Source organism: Protopterus annectens, chromosome 5.part0 (assembly GCF_019279795.1).
Source record: "Protopterus annectens isolate FY-2018-M chromosome 5.part0, PAN1.0, whole genome shotgun sequence".
Taxonomy (NCBI): Eukaryota; Metazoa; Chordata; order Ceratodontiformes; family Protopteridae; genus Protopterus; species Protopterus annectens.
Window position 1 is genome coordinate 1,407,349,254 of NC_056735.1, and position 14,329 is coordinate 1,407,363,582.

Here is a 14,329-nt window from a genome sequence, read left to right on the forward strand (position 1 = left end):
CAAAGGCTACAGGTTTCACTTCCATACTCTTCCAAGGAAGAGAGGAATGCCAAACCTTCCTCCAAACCAAAGGACAAACGCTCTACAGCAAATAGACCACTTACTAAGGATGAGAGCTATAGAAAAGGTACCAGCTATGGAACAAGGACAAGGATTTTATTCAAGGCTTTTCCTAGTACCAAGAAAGGAAAACCAATGGAGACCTATCCTCGACCTGTCCGCTCTAAACACATATCTCATTGTTCCAAAATTCAAAATGCTGACCCTACAGCAACTTCTTCCCATGCTGGGCAAGGAGTCTTGGCTGGTGACTCTGGATCTCAAGGAGGCATACCTGCACGTCCCCATACGACCAAATTGCAGAAGATACCTCAGATTTCTTGCAGGATCAGAGCATTATCAATTCTCAGCATTGCCTTTTGGCTTATCTACTGCGCCCAGAGTATTCACGAAATGCCTGGCATCAGTAATTGCTCATTGCAGGCTTCAGGGAATTCAAATTTATCCCTACCTGTACGACTGCCTGTTACAAGCGGACAGCAAAGACAAATTAACAAAAGATTTGAAAAAGGTTATTCACCTGCTACAAGCCCTGGGATACACAGTCAACACAAAAAAGTCAAGGCTGATACCATCCCAAAAGATAACCTTCCTGGGTGCAGAACTGGACACACCAAACCAGATGGCATTCCTCACGGCAGAAAAACAGAAGCAGCTACCACTCTATTTCATGGCATTAACAACGCAGAACCAGCTTACAGCAAGGAAAATCCTGCAAGCCCTGGGTTACATGGCATCCTGCATAATATTAATTCCACATGCCAGACTACATATGAGGAAGTTGCAATGGTACCTGAGGAATTTATGGTCTCAGCACAAGCACAGCCTAGAAACCCAAATTCCAATAATTCCATGCCTGAAGCAAGAATTCCAGTGGTGGGCCTAGGCCTGTCAATTGAACAAAGGACTGCCCTTCCACAGGCCTCACCCAAGCCAGACTATCACCACGGATGCCTCAGACCTCGGTTGGGGGGCACACATGGTGGACAAGTGCATACAAGGCTTATGGACTCAAGACCAGATGAACCTACACATAAATCAAAAAGAGATGCTGGCAGTAAAACAGGCAATTCAGACATTCAGACCATTTCTTCAACAGGGTCATTTGCTGATAAGGACGGACAACACCACAGTTATGTGGTATATCTACAAACAGGGAGGCACACATTCATATCCTCTATGCCGGATGGCAATGGACCTCTGGAATGTGGCCCTGAGCCTCAACATTCAGCTCCAAGCCATATTTGTGCCAGGAAAAGAAAATATACTAGCAGACATCTTAAGCAGAACCACCACGGATGCCCACGAATGGATGCTCCATCCAGACATCTTCAAAACCATCACAGGGAAATGGGAACTGCCAGAAATAGACCTGTTCGCATCCCCACACAACCACCAATTGAAAAAATTCTGCACAAGGACATACCACCCACTTGCTTGGAAGGTGGACTCCTATCCTTCAGTTGGGAAAACCTGACAGCATATGCATTCCCACCTCTTCCTTTGATGCACAAAGTGCTACTGAAGATCAAAGAAGAACACCCGAGGATCATCTTGATAGCTCCAGATTGGCCGAGGCAACATTGGTACCCGCTACTGAGGAGTATGTCCCGGGAACACGCATGGCCTCTACCCCTACTACCTCTACTGCTAACACAGAACAACTTCAAAATCCTGCATCCAAACTTGAAAACACTGCAGCTAGCTGCTTGGAACATTACATAAGGAAAAATAACCCAGATTTATCTCAAAGGGTTAAAGCCATTATCTTGGAGGCTCGCAGACCCTCAACAAGGAAAACTTATTCAGCAAAATGGAAAAGATATCTCATTTGGAGTGCAACAAAAGGAGTGGATGCAAAATTGGCAAACATAGCTAACATCCTGGAATACTTAGCAGAGCTTTTCCACAATGGTCTATCTTACTCCTCCATTAAGATTCATGCATCAGCAATTTCAGCAGAATACAACATGGATCCTCCAGTTTTTTCTCAACCTCTACTCAGGCAGTTTCTCAGAGGAATTAAAAATGTAAAGCCACCAAGGAAACCACCATTGCCTACATGGGACTTTAACTTTGTGTTAGAAAAGTTGACACTTCCCCCTTTTGAACCAGCAGCAACAGCAGAATTACAGTACTTATCTTGGAAGACTGCATTCCTGCTTGCAATCACTTCAACTAGAAGGGTTTCTGAATTACAGGCATTGATGGCAGTACAGCCCTTCCTTATCTTCCATCAGGATAGAGTGTCCATGAGAACTAATCCTACCTTTATGCCAAAAGTTGTCTCCAGGGTATCATTAAACCAAGCAATACACCTACCAACATTCTTCCCCGACCCACAGAACTGGGGGGAAAGATTGCTGCATACCTTGGATGTACACAGACAATTGCGCTACTACCTGGACAGAACCAAGAATAATAGAAAAACTGACCAGTTTCTGGTAGCATATGCAACAGGAATGGAAGGCAAAGCAATTTCAAAACAAACAATCTCAAAATGGATAGGAAATTGCATTAGATTTTGTTACTCTTTTCATGGAAAGGCAACTCCAGAAAACATCAGACCTCACTCCACAAGGGCTACAGCCACTACTACAGCTTTCTTACGAGGAGTGGCTACCAAAGACATTTTAGAGGCTGCTACTTGGAGCTCCATGCATACATTTGCCAAGCATTATAATCTACCTTTATACTCCAGATCCCGAGCAGGTTTTGCCACTGCTGTTTTGCAAGGGATCTTAACTACACCATAAACTCTTAGTGCCTCCTCCCCCAGTTTGGCTATGGTATTCTACCCATTTGTTAGGACTGCAGATGCATCCTTGAAGGACATAGTACAGTTTTGTACCTACCATAAATGTAGATGTCCGAGAGGTATGCATCTGCAGTCAGGATTACCCACCCTCCTTCCCCTCTGTGGTACTCCTAGGGTATTTGCCCATCTTGTAGCTAGCTGGGGGAATCTATTATGGTGTATTTGTTTGTATATATGTATATACATGTTTATTTCTATTTGCTCTCTATTGTTTGGAAACATTTGCTTTTATCCAAATTTAGCCTTCCTAGAGGGCACCTGGCATCTGGGGCAAGAAACACTGAGGAAAATGGCGTCAGCTGATGCCTTTATACCCGCTGAACTGCAGCTATGACGTCGGGTGAAGTGCGACATCAGCCGAGGCCAGACCCAGACTTTGGAATCCGGCCGACCGAAAGGCTGCCTGAGGCCAGGACAACCCATTTGTTAGGACTGCAGATGCATACCTCTCGGACATCTACATTTATGGTAGGTACAAAACTGTACTTTTCAGATGGTAACACTGCAGTCTATACTCCCGTTGTTAGGGAAAGACTTTTGGATGTGCTGTCTGGATCTTCAGGATGCCTACTACCACATAAAAATGGACAAGGCATCCAGAAGCCATTTACGCTTCCGGCTGGGAGCCAGTCACTGTCAGTTTCGCGCTTTGCCCCTTGGTCTCACCACAGCCCCCAGGATGTTCACCAAATGCACGGCAGTAGTGACACCTCACCTGAGACATCAAGGATTTCAGGTGTTTCCGTATTTGGACGACTGGCTCCTGACCGCCCCCACCAGGCATCTACTCCTCCAAAACAGGGACGCCACTATTTAACTTTGTGCTCAGTTAGGGATCTCCATAAATTGGAAAGTCTGCATTATTGCCCTTTCAATCTGTGATTTTTATAGGCACAGAGGTAGACACAGTGAACATGACAGCTCGTCTTCCTGCTGAAAGAGCACAGAACTTAATCTCCCAAGTTCGACGTTTTCTTCCGTTGCAAAAAGTCAAAGTGAAGTGGGTTCTTCAGCTCCTCGGGACTATGGCTTTCACAATTCTATTAGTACCATTAGCCAGGTTGCACATGAGAATTCTCCAGTGGCTTCTGTCTTCCCGATGGTCCTTCCAATATCTCCCGCTGAGTCATCCTATCCTGCTTACGGAATCATGCAAGAAGGACCTTCTTTGGTGGATAGCTCCCAAACCCGTTGCCACTGTGACCACAGATGCCTCTCAGATCAGGTGGGGGGGCATCATCTCGGCAGGACTGTCCAAGGCACATGGCAAGAACACAAGGCTCATCTGCATATCAGTGTTCTGGAGATGAGGGTAGTGCTTCTGGCGTTGCAAGCACTTCAAGACCTTCTTCCTCTTGGGAAAATTGTGATACAGTCAGACATGTCGGTGGTTTGGTATATCAACAAACAGGGCAGTACCAGATCTTACCCACTCTGTCGAGAGGCCATGCGAGTTTGGGAATGGGCGATTTCTTCCCAGTGCTTTCTGGTTGCAACGCACATTCCAGGGACGACCAGCGTGATAGCCGACAAGCTCAGCCGGGCAATCCTAATGCCTCATGAGTGGTCTCTGAAACAGGAAACAGTGGATCAGATTTTATGGAAATGGGGACAGCCTTGCTGTGATCTTTTTGCCAGCCCAGTCAATACCAAATGCAGCAGCTATTTTTCTCTCATTCCCCTTTCGGGGGTGACTCCCAGAGATGCTCTGGCTCACGATTGGCCCATGGGACTTCTGTATGCCTTTCCTCCAATCCCGCTCATTTCCAAAGTGATTCAGAAAGCCTGTCGGCTGGGAAGCAAGTTGATCCTCATTGCTCCTTACTGGTCTCGTCAGGTCTGGTTCCCCTTTCTCGAGCCACTCTTCCTGGATGAGACTTGGATTCTAGACCCAGCTCCATATCTATTGACTCGCATGTCGGGTTCGCTACACCCCTCAATCCACAGCCTCAAACTGACAGCGTGGCTACTCCAGTTCTATCCTTAGTCAGGCTTCATGATGCATCATCCTCAGTGTCACATATTCTTATGTCCTCCCATAAACCTTCAAATAGGAGGCTGTATGGCAGTAAATGGAAAAGATTTTCTATTTGGGCACAAAGAATGAATGTAGATCTATACACTGCTTCTTTCCCTTTGATTCTGGATTTTCTTTCTGAGCTTTTTCAGCAAGGATCTGCCACTGCCAGAGTCCAATTGGCGGCAATTTCTCATTTTCACTTAGGTTTTCCAGATACCAATTTAATGTCTCATAAGCTATGCATGACCTTTTTGAAAGGGGCCACTCTACTGAGATCACCTCTGCAAGAGCCAGTGGCTTCTTGGGATTTAAATTTTGTGTTGTTCAAATTGACATCTCCCCCATTTGAACCTTCCCACTCATCTTCACTAAAATTTTTGTCTTGGAAGACTTTGTTTTTGGTAGCTATCAAATCAGCTAGACAGGTATCGGAACTACAGGCCTTGTCTGTCAAGCCACCATATTTGATTTTTCACAAAGACATTGTGTACTAATCCCTCCTTTGTCCCCAAAGTTTGTTCTAATGCTATCTTAAACCAATCAATAGAACTCCCAGTTTTCTTCCCTGACCACTGTAGTGCAGCTGAGTATCGTTTTCATCAGCTAGACGTTCATAGACAACTACGTTTTTATCTACAGCGGACAAAGGTTTTCAGGAAATCAGATCAATTATTAATTTCCTTTTCTGACTCTAGATTGGGCTTGCCAGTTTCTAAAGTGACACTGTCTAATTGGATTTCCAGTTGTATAGCCTTTATCTATAGCTCTGAGGGCAACCCTTTACCCTGCAGCATCAAGGCTCATTCTACCAGGTCGCTGTCTACCTCTGCAGCCTTTCAAGCCAGGGTACCACTTGATAATATTTGTGCAGCAGCTACATGGGCTATGCCTCACACTTTTATTATGCATTACAAATTGGATTTGGCATCCAGGGGTAGAACATCCTTTGGCTCCACGGTGCTCAAGAGTATTTTCCACTGAGCCACCCAAGAATAAGGCACAAGGGACGCTGTCCCATATGTAAAAATGAAGGTGAGATTGGACTACCTAACATAAAGAAGTTATGTACTCACCATAACGTTCCATGTTGGTAGTCCATCTCCCCCTTCATTTTTACCAACCTGCCCTCCTGCCCCCATCCTGGGAGGTCTGGAAGTAATAATTTGGTTGCCCTTGGTTGGAGACCCTTTAGTATTGGTTGTTTTTATGGTTGTTATTCTAATGAGCAGCAAACAAGATCTGGGGATTTTACTGGTAAATCATGGGATACCCGTTAAAACACGAGCCAACCAGATGTCTTCCAGCTAGTAAATTGGCCGAAACCCATATGTAAAAATGAAGGGTGAGATGGACTACCAACATGGAACGTTACGGTGAGTACATGATTTCTTTTTCTGTAATCTTGGGATGTTGGGGTAGGGGATGGGGTATAAAAGTGCACGGATTATAATATATTTAGAGAGGAGACGTTTTCTATTACTTTTGCAGAGGTAAAGGTCTGGATTAATGCCCTTGGCTTAATCTGATAAGAATTTTGTGTAAGCACGTGGTTTTGAATATGAGAACAATGTAAATGTAATGAAATGTTTTTATTTAGCAAGTAAAAGTTCATTTTGAGTTATGAAGTTTGCAGCTGAGGGCAACTGTACATTATGTTATGCTTCCATGGGGGCAAGCTGATTACAGCAGAAGACAATAAATCTTGAGAGTTCTGGATATTGTTTGCTGAGAGAAATGTAAAATTAAAAGGTGCAAGGGCTAACACCTCAGTAAAAAATAAAGTTTAAATTACTGGAAGTGAATAAAAGATAACAGCTTTCTTGGTACATAAAAACTTCAGAGTATTTACTAGAACAGTGTATAATCTAGTTTTATTTAAAGATAACCAGTGCACATTTTCTTATGGCTAAAAGTTAAAATTTCTGAAAGCAAACATCTGGGAGGGGAGTAATAAGACAAGAACACACAGTAGTTAGTGTAACTAGGAGCACAAGCTATAACATGCGCCTCAGCATGGATAACCTTAAATCTGATATTGTTAATCTTCATTCATTCCGTACGTGTGGGTAGCTGGTTCAGACCTCAGAACCGAGCCGGCCATTTTCCAAGCTCACGCCTGCCACAACTCTCTAGCTAAACTCTTACACAGAATTCCCCTCTCCCTGTTACCCCAGATTTCATTTGCCGCATCGCCATTTGGTCATGTCAAGCTACTTCTCTTGTGCTAAGTACAATATTTTTCATCATACCTAAGTTCTAAGACAGCTTTTTTCACAAAAAGTCATTAGATAGTTTTCTCTTACCTTATCACATTTTGCAGCAACCTTTTTCAATCCTTTTCAACTCTTTTTCTCTTCTTACCATGAGGTAATTCCTTTTTTTACCATCGTTAGTAAACCTCTTTCCTTTTTACCTTCGGGTATTTCTTGTACCATTGCTGGTATTTTTCTGGTTCCTCCTTCCTCCTTTCTTTCTAACCATGGCAGATAAAAAATTAGTCCAGGGTTTAAAAGATGAACAAAAAAAGGCCAAGTCTCTTCCTTCGTCCCCAGCTGGGGACGCTCAGGAACCGAGACCTAAGAAAGCTAAGCTTTCTAGTTCGGATTTGACTTCTTCAGCCCCAGTGCTTTTGATGCCTAGTTCTTCGGCATCGAGGCCATCGACACCATCTGTGACCTTGGCACCGACTAGTGTGCCCCATACTGCATCGGTACCGAGGAGCTCCTTGGTTCAGACTCCCTTACCCGCAGCGACTGCTCAGTCGATGCAGACTATTACAACATCGATGGATTTTTCTACGCCCATTCCTTTTTCAGCTCCGACAACTTACCCGGCACCAACTACCCTCTCAGTACCGACCATTTCATCACCAATGTCTTCGGCTCAGGCCTTGGCGCCGACAACCACTTCGGTACCGACCTCATCATCGGTGCAGACCATGCCTTCAGCACTGATTATTTCCTTGGTGCAGACACCAGTAGTTCAGACAATTACAGCTCCGTTATTTTCAGTGCAGACCCCCTCCCCCCCGTGGTGGGCACTGAGCTTGCTCTGTCCTTGGATAGACCTGACTCTCCCTCAGCCATGTCCGTGAAATCCACTAGAAGCTTCTCTGAACACAATGTGTTGCGTCTTGTGGATCAATTGCTTTTGGCTAGAGGTATCCCGCTCCCCAGTACCTATCCTTCCTCGGGAAGTGATCACCCTTTACCAAAGACCCCTATTTATTCTCCTCCTTCATTGTGCCTTTGAAGCCGCTTGATGTAGCACAGTCTTCCCCCACTACGGTTCCCTTTATGGACATCACTAAGGAGCCGCATTTGCCTTTGTGGCAGGAGAGTCTTGCCACTGCCCAGGATATCAGCTGTGGCGTACATACCTTGGTGTTTCACAGCCATCCAGGGACTTTAGGTGGGCAGGCTGAGCCACTTTGGTGAGGGGTGACCCCTGACGTGGGTCCACACCCCTCTTCAGGTGGACTGGCCTTCCAGCTAATGGAGAAGACTCTTGCATCGGTTGGCAACCCTGTGCTATCACTCTCCCCGCCCTCCTCTGGACCGTAATGCACACAAGCCGCAACTAGCAGACACCGAGCGCAAGGGTCTCAGGACATACTCCCACAGGAGACCCCTTTTGCATTCTTCCCCAGCTTCTCCCTCTGAGGAAGATCATAGTAAGAGCTCGTGCAAGAGGAAGCACATGGACTCCACAGAGGAGTTCCTTACAGAAAACACAGACTTTGATGATGGGGAAGGGTCCCCTCGATCACCCTCTGAGATATCCTTTGGTGATATTCTTGCAATCCTTAAACAGAGAGGTGATTGGCAGCCCTCTAACCCGACCTCTGAAGAATCTGTGTTCCTGCAGGCCTTTTGTGCCCGGCCCCCTACCTCCTGAGTTACTCCACCTGCCGACGAACTTGTCCGGCTCATCATGCAGCATACGTGGAAGGTTCCTGACACCGTTGAGACCATTTCCCGGAGGCCAGATAAAATTTTGTGCCCTCCTACTAGTGATCCCCATTGGTCCAAAGGTCTTCCTATAGATGCCTTGGTGGTGGTGGCTGCAACTAAAAAGGGCCTGGTGGAAGAAGAAAGCCCGACTGTCCATCTGCCCAACAAAGAGTCCCGGGCTCTGGACAGAATAGGGAAGTGTATGTTTGTATCAGCGACCTTTGCAGTCAGGTCCCTGAACTATATGGCACATTTTACCAGGCTTCAAAGAGGCAATTTCTGAGCTGTCTGAAACCTTGGCTGGAGCTGTGTCTGATGAGGTCCGTGACAAAGTGGCCTCTCAGCTAGTCACCATTGAATCCATATGTAACTCCTCCATGCACCCGATATCTCACGCATCAGAAGGAGCAGCTAGAGCGGTGGGTACAGGCATTGTTCTGAGCCGCCATGCCTGGATGCACTTGTGTGATTTCGCGGAACCCTTCAAGGCTTCCTTTCTCAATGCTCCCATTGAAGCCTCTTCATTGTTCGGACCCAAAGTTAAAAACACACTGGCTAGATGTAAACAGTACAGTAAGTCCCTTTCTGCTGTAGGTGTTCGTTATTCTTCCCCTCAACGGGCTTTCTCCAGAAACCAGAAGAGTGGGAAGATATGGCACAAAAAAGTCACAAGGTTCTTTCCCCTAGAGGCAGAGGGGGAAACTCACAGGGAAGACACCCCTTTTGGGGTAGAGGGGGTCCACGTAACCAGGGTTCCAGGGATTCTTTCCCTGGCCAATCCTACCAGCACTCCTGAAGAGCAACCCAACTGCTTTCTTCTGGAAATGGTTGGGGGTCGTTTCTCTTTGTATGCGTCTGCCTGGCTAACCATTACCACCGATTCTTGGGTACAAAGGATAATAACCAGAGGTTATTCATATCCCCTTCGACCTTTGTCCTGCTCCCCAAACAAACTTACCCGACGTTCCACCCAGTCAAAGGGAGGAAGCAGCATTAGAGATTTCAAAGCTGCTAAGAAAAAGAATCATCCAAATAGTCCCTCCTGACCAGACAGGATCCGGATTCTACTCAAGACTATTTTTGGTGCCAAAAAAAAATAGGGACTGGAGACCAATTTTGGATCTCAGTGTACTGAACAAGTTTGTAAAGGTACAGAAATTTTGGATGGTCACAATACAGTCTATCCTTCTGCTTTTGGAAAAAGAGGATTGGATGTGCTCGATAGATCTTCAAGATGCGTACTACCACATAAAAGTGGACAGACCATCAAGAAGATTCCTTCGCTTGTATGTGGGAGACGGTCATTACCAGTTCAGAGTACTGCCCTTCGGACTCTCTACAGCCCCAGGGTGTTCACAAAGTGCATGGCAGTCGTCACAGCTCACTTGCGACTACAAGGATTCCAGGTATTTCCATACCTAGACGACTGGCTCATCTCCGCCCCCACCAGACATCTATTGGAATAAGCCCGGGCATACTCTCTTCTCACTGCAAAAAGGCTAGGCATAGCCATAAACTGGCAAAAAAATCCAATCTCACCACATTTCAGTTCACAGTATTCATAGGGGTCATCTTGAACACAAAGAATTACAGCGCATCCATTCCGGAGCACAGAATTGTAAGGATAAAGCAGCAACTGATCCCAGTGCTTTCAAGGGAGAAACCCACAGCTCATTCTGTTCTCCAGCTGTTGGGTTCCATGGCAGCCTCCATTACTATTGTCCCCCGGCCAAGTTTCACATCCGCAGAATCTGATTCACCCCAATTTGAACAGCCTGAAGCTCATAGCTTGGCTCCTCCAATTACTTTGATTGCCAGGCAGAATGACCTTTCCTTGCCAGTATGTGACATTCTTATTGCACCTCATAAGTCTTCCACCAGAATTACATATCTCAGCAATTGGAAAAGATTTACTATTTGGCTGAAAGAAAAACAGGTCGATCCTTTTTCAGTACCAGTGTCGATAGTACTGGAATATCTGTCTACCTTATTCCAATCCGGTCTATCTGCCTCTACCATTAGAGTTCATTTGGCCGCAATATCTAATTTTTCATAATGGTGTCTCTTATGTCGCACAAATTATGCAAGACTTTCATAAAAGGCGTGAATCATCTAAAACCCCCTGTTAGAGAACCTACTCAACCATGGGACCTGTCATTAGTCCTACAAGCTGTGACAATGTCACCTTTCGAACCAGCTTCGTCTTGCGACCTCAAATATTTGTCATGGAAAACCTTGTTTTTGGTTGCCATTACCTCTGCCAAACATATCTCTGAACTTCAAGCCTTATTCATCAAGAGACCATATTTGATTTTTCATAGAGATATAGTGTCATTGAGAACTAATCCTTCCTTTCTGCCAAAAGTGATCTCTGAAATGTCTTTTAATCAAACCACTGAATTGCCAGTTTTCTTCCCCAATCATTCAAAAAGAGGATAGTATTGCCTACATACCCTAGATGTTCACAGGCAAATTTGCTTCTACTTGAACAGAACTAAAGCTTCTCGTAAATCAGACCAGTTGTTTTTGGCCTATTCTGGACCTAAATTAGGATGTGCTGTTGCTAAGGTCACACTGGCTAAATGGTTGAAAGACTGCGTAACCTTTATTTATAGAAAACGTAATATTCCTTTAACTACTACCATAAAGGCTCATTCTACTAGGTCCGTGGCAACTTCTGCTGATTTCCATGCCAGAGCCTCCTTACATGACATTTGTGCAGTTGCAACTTGGACTAGTCCTCATACCTTCATCAATCATTACAGGTTGGATTTGGCCTCCATTGGAAGAGCATCTTTTGGTTCTGTGGTGCTCAGGAATGTCCTTCCCCGAGAGCCACCTAGGAATAAAGGTAGCTAGGGACTCTGTCCCATACGTAAGGAATGAACGAGGATTAACAATATCAGATAAAGAAGTTATGTCTTACCATAACGTTCCATCTGTATTGTTGATCCTCGTTCAGTCATTCCAACCCTCCCTCCTTCCCCCACCTGTGGCTTTTAGTGGATCTCACCATTCGGTTCTGTTAGGTCATTTGACCAGAAGTAGCCTCTACCTTCTTTTGACTTGCAAACTCAATCTGAGGTGACAGGGAGAGGGGAATTCTTGGTAAGAGTTTAGCTTGAGAGTTGTGGCTGGCGCGAGCTTGGAAGATGGCCGGCTCGGTTCCGAGGTCAGAACCGACTACCCACACGTAATGACTGAATGAGGATCAACAATACAGATGGAATGTTATGGTAAAACATAACTTCTTTTTTTATGTAGCTTAATCCTGTGAGTGCAGCTGTCAGTCTGGGACATTTGTTCTATCAAGAGGGTTAAACTTCATTATTTGGTTATTCAATGATTGCTCCTAGCTTGCGGTCATCTGCAAACTTGATCAACCAAAGCCCTTTGGTATTGGCTTTTACTTCAGAAAAGTAGATGCCAAACAGGAGAGGTCCCAGCATGGAACCCGGGGCACTCCACTGATGACTGGTTTCTTTGTGGAGATAACGTCCCCTATTTTGATAATCTGAGTCCTATCTGTGAGACAGTCGGCAATCCAGTGGGTGACATAGGGGTTTATTCCCAGTTTATTTAGCATTTCTACAATGCCCTGAGTGACAAATTGTGTCCGCACCTTTGGCCAAGTTGAGGTAAGCTGTGTGTACCATTGCCTTCATCCATTGCATTTTCAAATTCAGAATGACTGCCGTGTCAACAATTTTGCCTTGTCTCAAGGCTGACAGCTGGATATGCTCCACAGGCCTTCAGGAAGCCTATTTTCACATAAAAATCATAAATGGATCCCGGAGGTTTCGACACTTTCAGGTAGAAGCCAGTTGCTACCAGTTCAGAGCTTTGCCCTTTGGTCTCACCACAACCTTCCAGGTGTTCGAGTGCATGGTGTTAATCACAGCCCATGTACGACTCAAAGGGATCCATGAATTCACATACCTAGTTGATCGGCTCCTGGGTACAATGAGCAGAGAGTCCTTACTATCAGCTTGAGACTACTTTTTCAATTCTGCCAGTCATTAGGTGTCTCCCATCAACTATGAGAAGTCTCAGTTTCAGTCCTCACATTTAATTACCTTCATCTGCTGCCACGTTCACACAGTCATGTCTCTGGTATCTCTCACCTCAGACAGGCTATCCTCTATCTAAACTGCTCAGTTCTGGTACTTCATCACCATCAAAATTCTCCTGCAGTACTAGTCTTAAAAGTTCTGGGCTTAATGTCAGCTGCAGTCGCTATGGTCCATTTTGCCATATTCCACATAAGAATCCTCCAGTGGATGCTGTAGATCCACACAGTGGTTGCAAGTGGCTGATTTCACCATTCCCAAAGATAGGAAGATGATAATTTGTTTTAAAATCCTGACAGCAGTTGTAATCATGTATGCCTCCCCACTGGGGTGGGTGCCCATTTCAAGGGAAATGGTTCAAGGTCGTGGAAGCATATTGGAGGTTAATCTTTATATTTATGTAAGTATTCTGTAGGTGAGTGCAAACCTTGTAGTGTTGCAATGACTTCAGGATTTCTTACCTTTAGCAGTGATAGCCGTAAAGTCCAAAAGATGTTGGTAGTTTGGTACATCATCAAGCAGAGGAGAACCAAATTTTGCTCACTTTGCAGAGAGGCCATGAGTGACAATGAGTAGTAGGTTCAGGCAACCTTCTAGTCGCAGTGCACATTCCAGAAAGTAAAGCTTGCTGGATAACAGACTCAGTATGTCCATTGTTATGTCCCTCAATTCATCAGTGGCCCTGGAAATTTTCAGTTGCTAGACCAGACTTGCTATAACCTATTTACTACTCCCTCCAATACCATGTGCAGAAGCCAATTTCACCCTTGTCCCTCCACAGGTATAATCACCAAGGAATGCTTCAGTCTACGAGTTTTCCTCCTGGTCTCCACTACACTCCCATCCCTGACAACCAAGTTTCATAAGAAGGTGTCAGTTTGCAATTCACAGAGTAATTTGTATTGCTGCATACTGTACCAGACAGATTTGGTTTCCCCTTCAAAGGTCTCATTTGAAGAAACTCCCCACCACCACCGCCACAGAAATAGTGATGTTGTGTATTGTTCCAAAAAGCACTGTTTTTGTAATTTTGTTCTAGTGCATTCAGCACAAAGCATACAAGTTTACCAGAATGTGTTAAAATGCTTATGCAAATGGAAGGCAGGGGATATTTATAATGTGAAAGGTTTGGTAAAATAGGGTGTGCCTTATGTAATGTATTTAATGAAGCAACTGTAGAGGAACTAAAAGTGAAAAAAAACTTGCGCATAGTAAAGATAAAATAAACTTTACTTTCAGTGATTTTTTTTTATTGCTGAGTTGATGCACAAGTAGCAGGTTTTTACAGCATACAGTAGGATCCAGCATTTTTTTTTTTTTTTTTTTTAGGTTAGATGAAAATGCTAAAGCAGCCATTTGCTGAGGCAGTTTACTGTGATATACTTAGTAAAAGCCTTATTGTTATAAT

The 14,329-nt window shown here is 44.7% G+C and overlaps 1 protein-coding gene across 3 annotated transcripts in view; it reads left to right on the plus strand.

Moving 5' to 3' along the window:
- The window catches only part of TMCO3 (transmembrane and coiled-coil domains 3), an 876,118-nt gene that overhangs the window by 852,262 nt on the left and 9,527 nt on the right, over nt 1-14,329 (plus strand). The window lies entirely within an intron of this gene.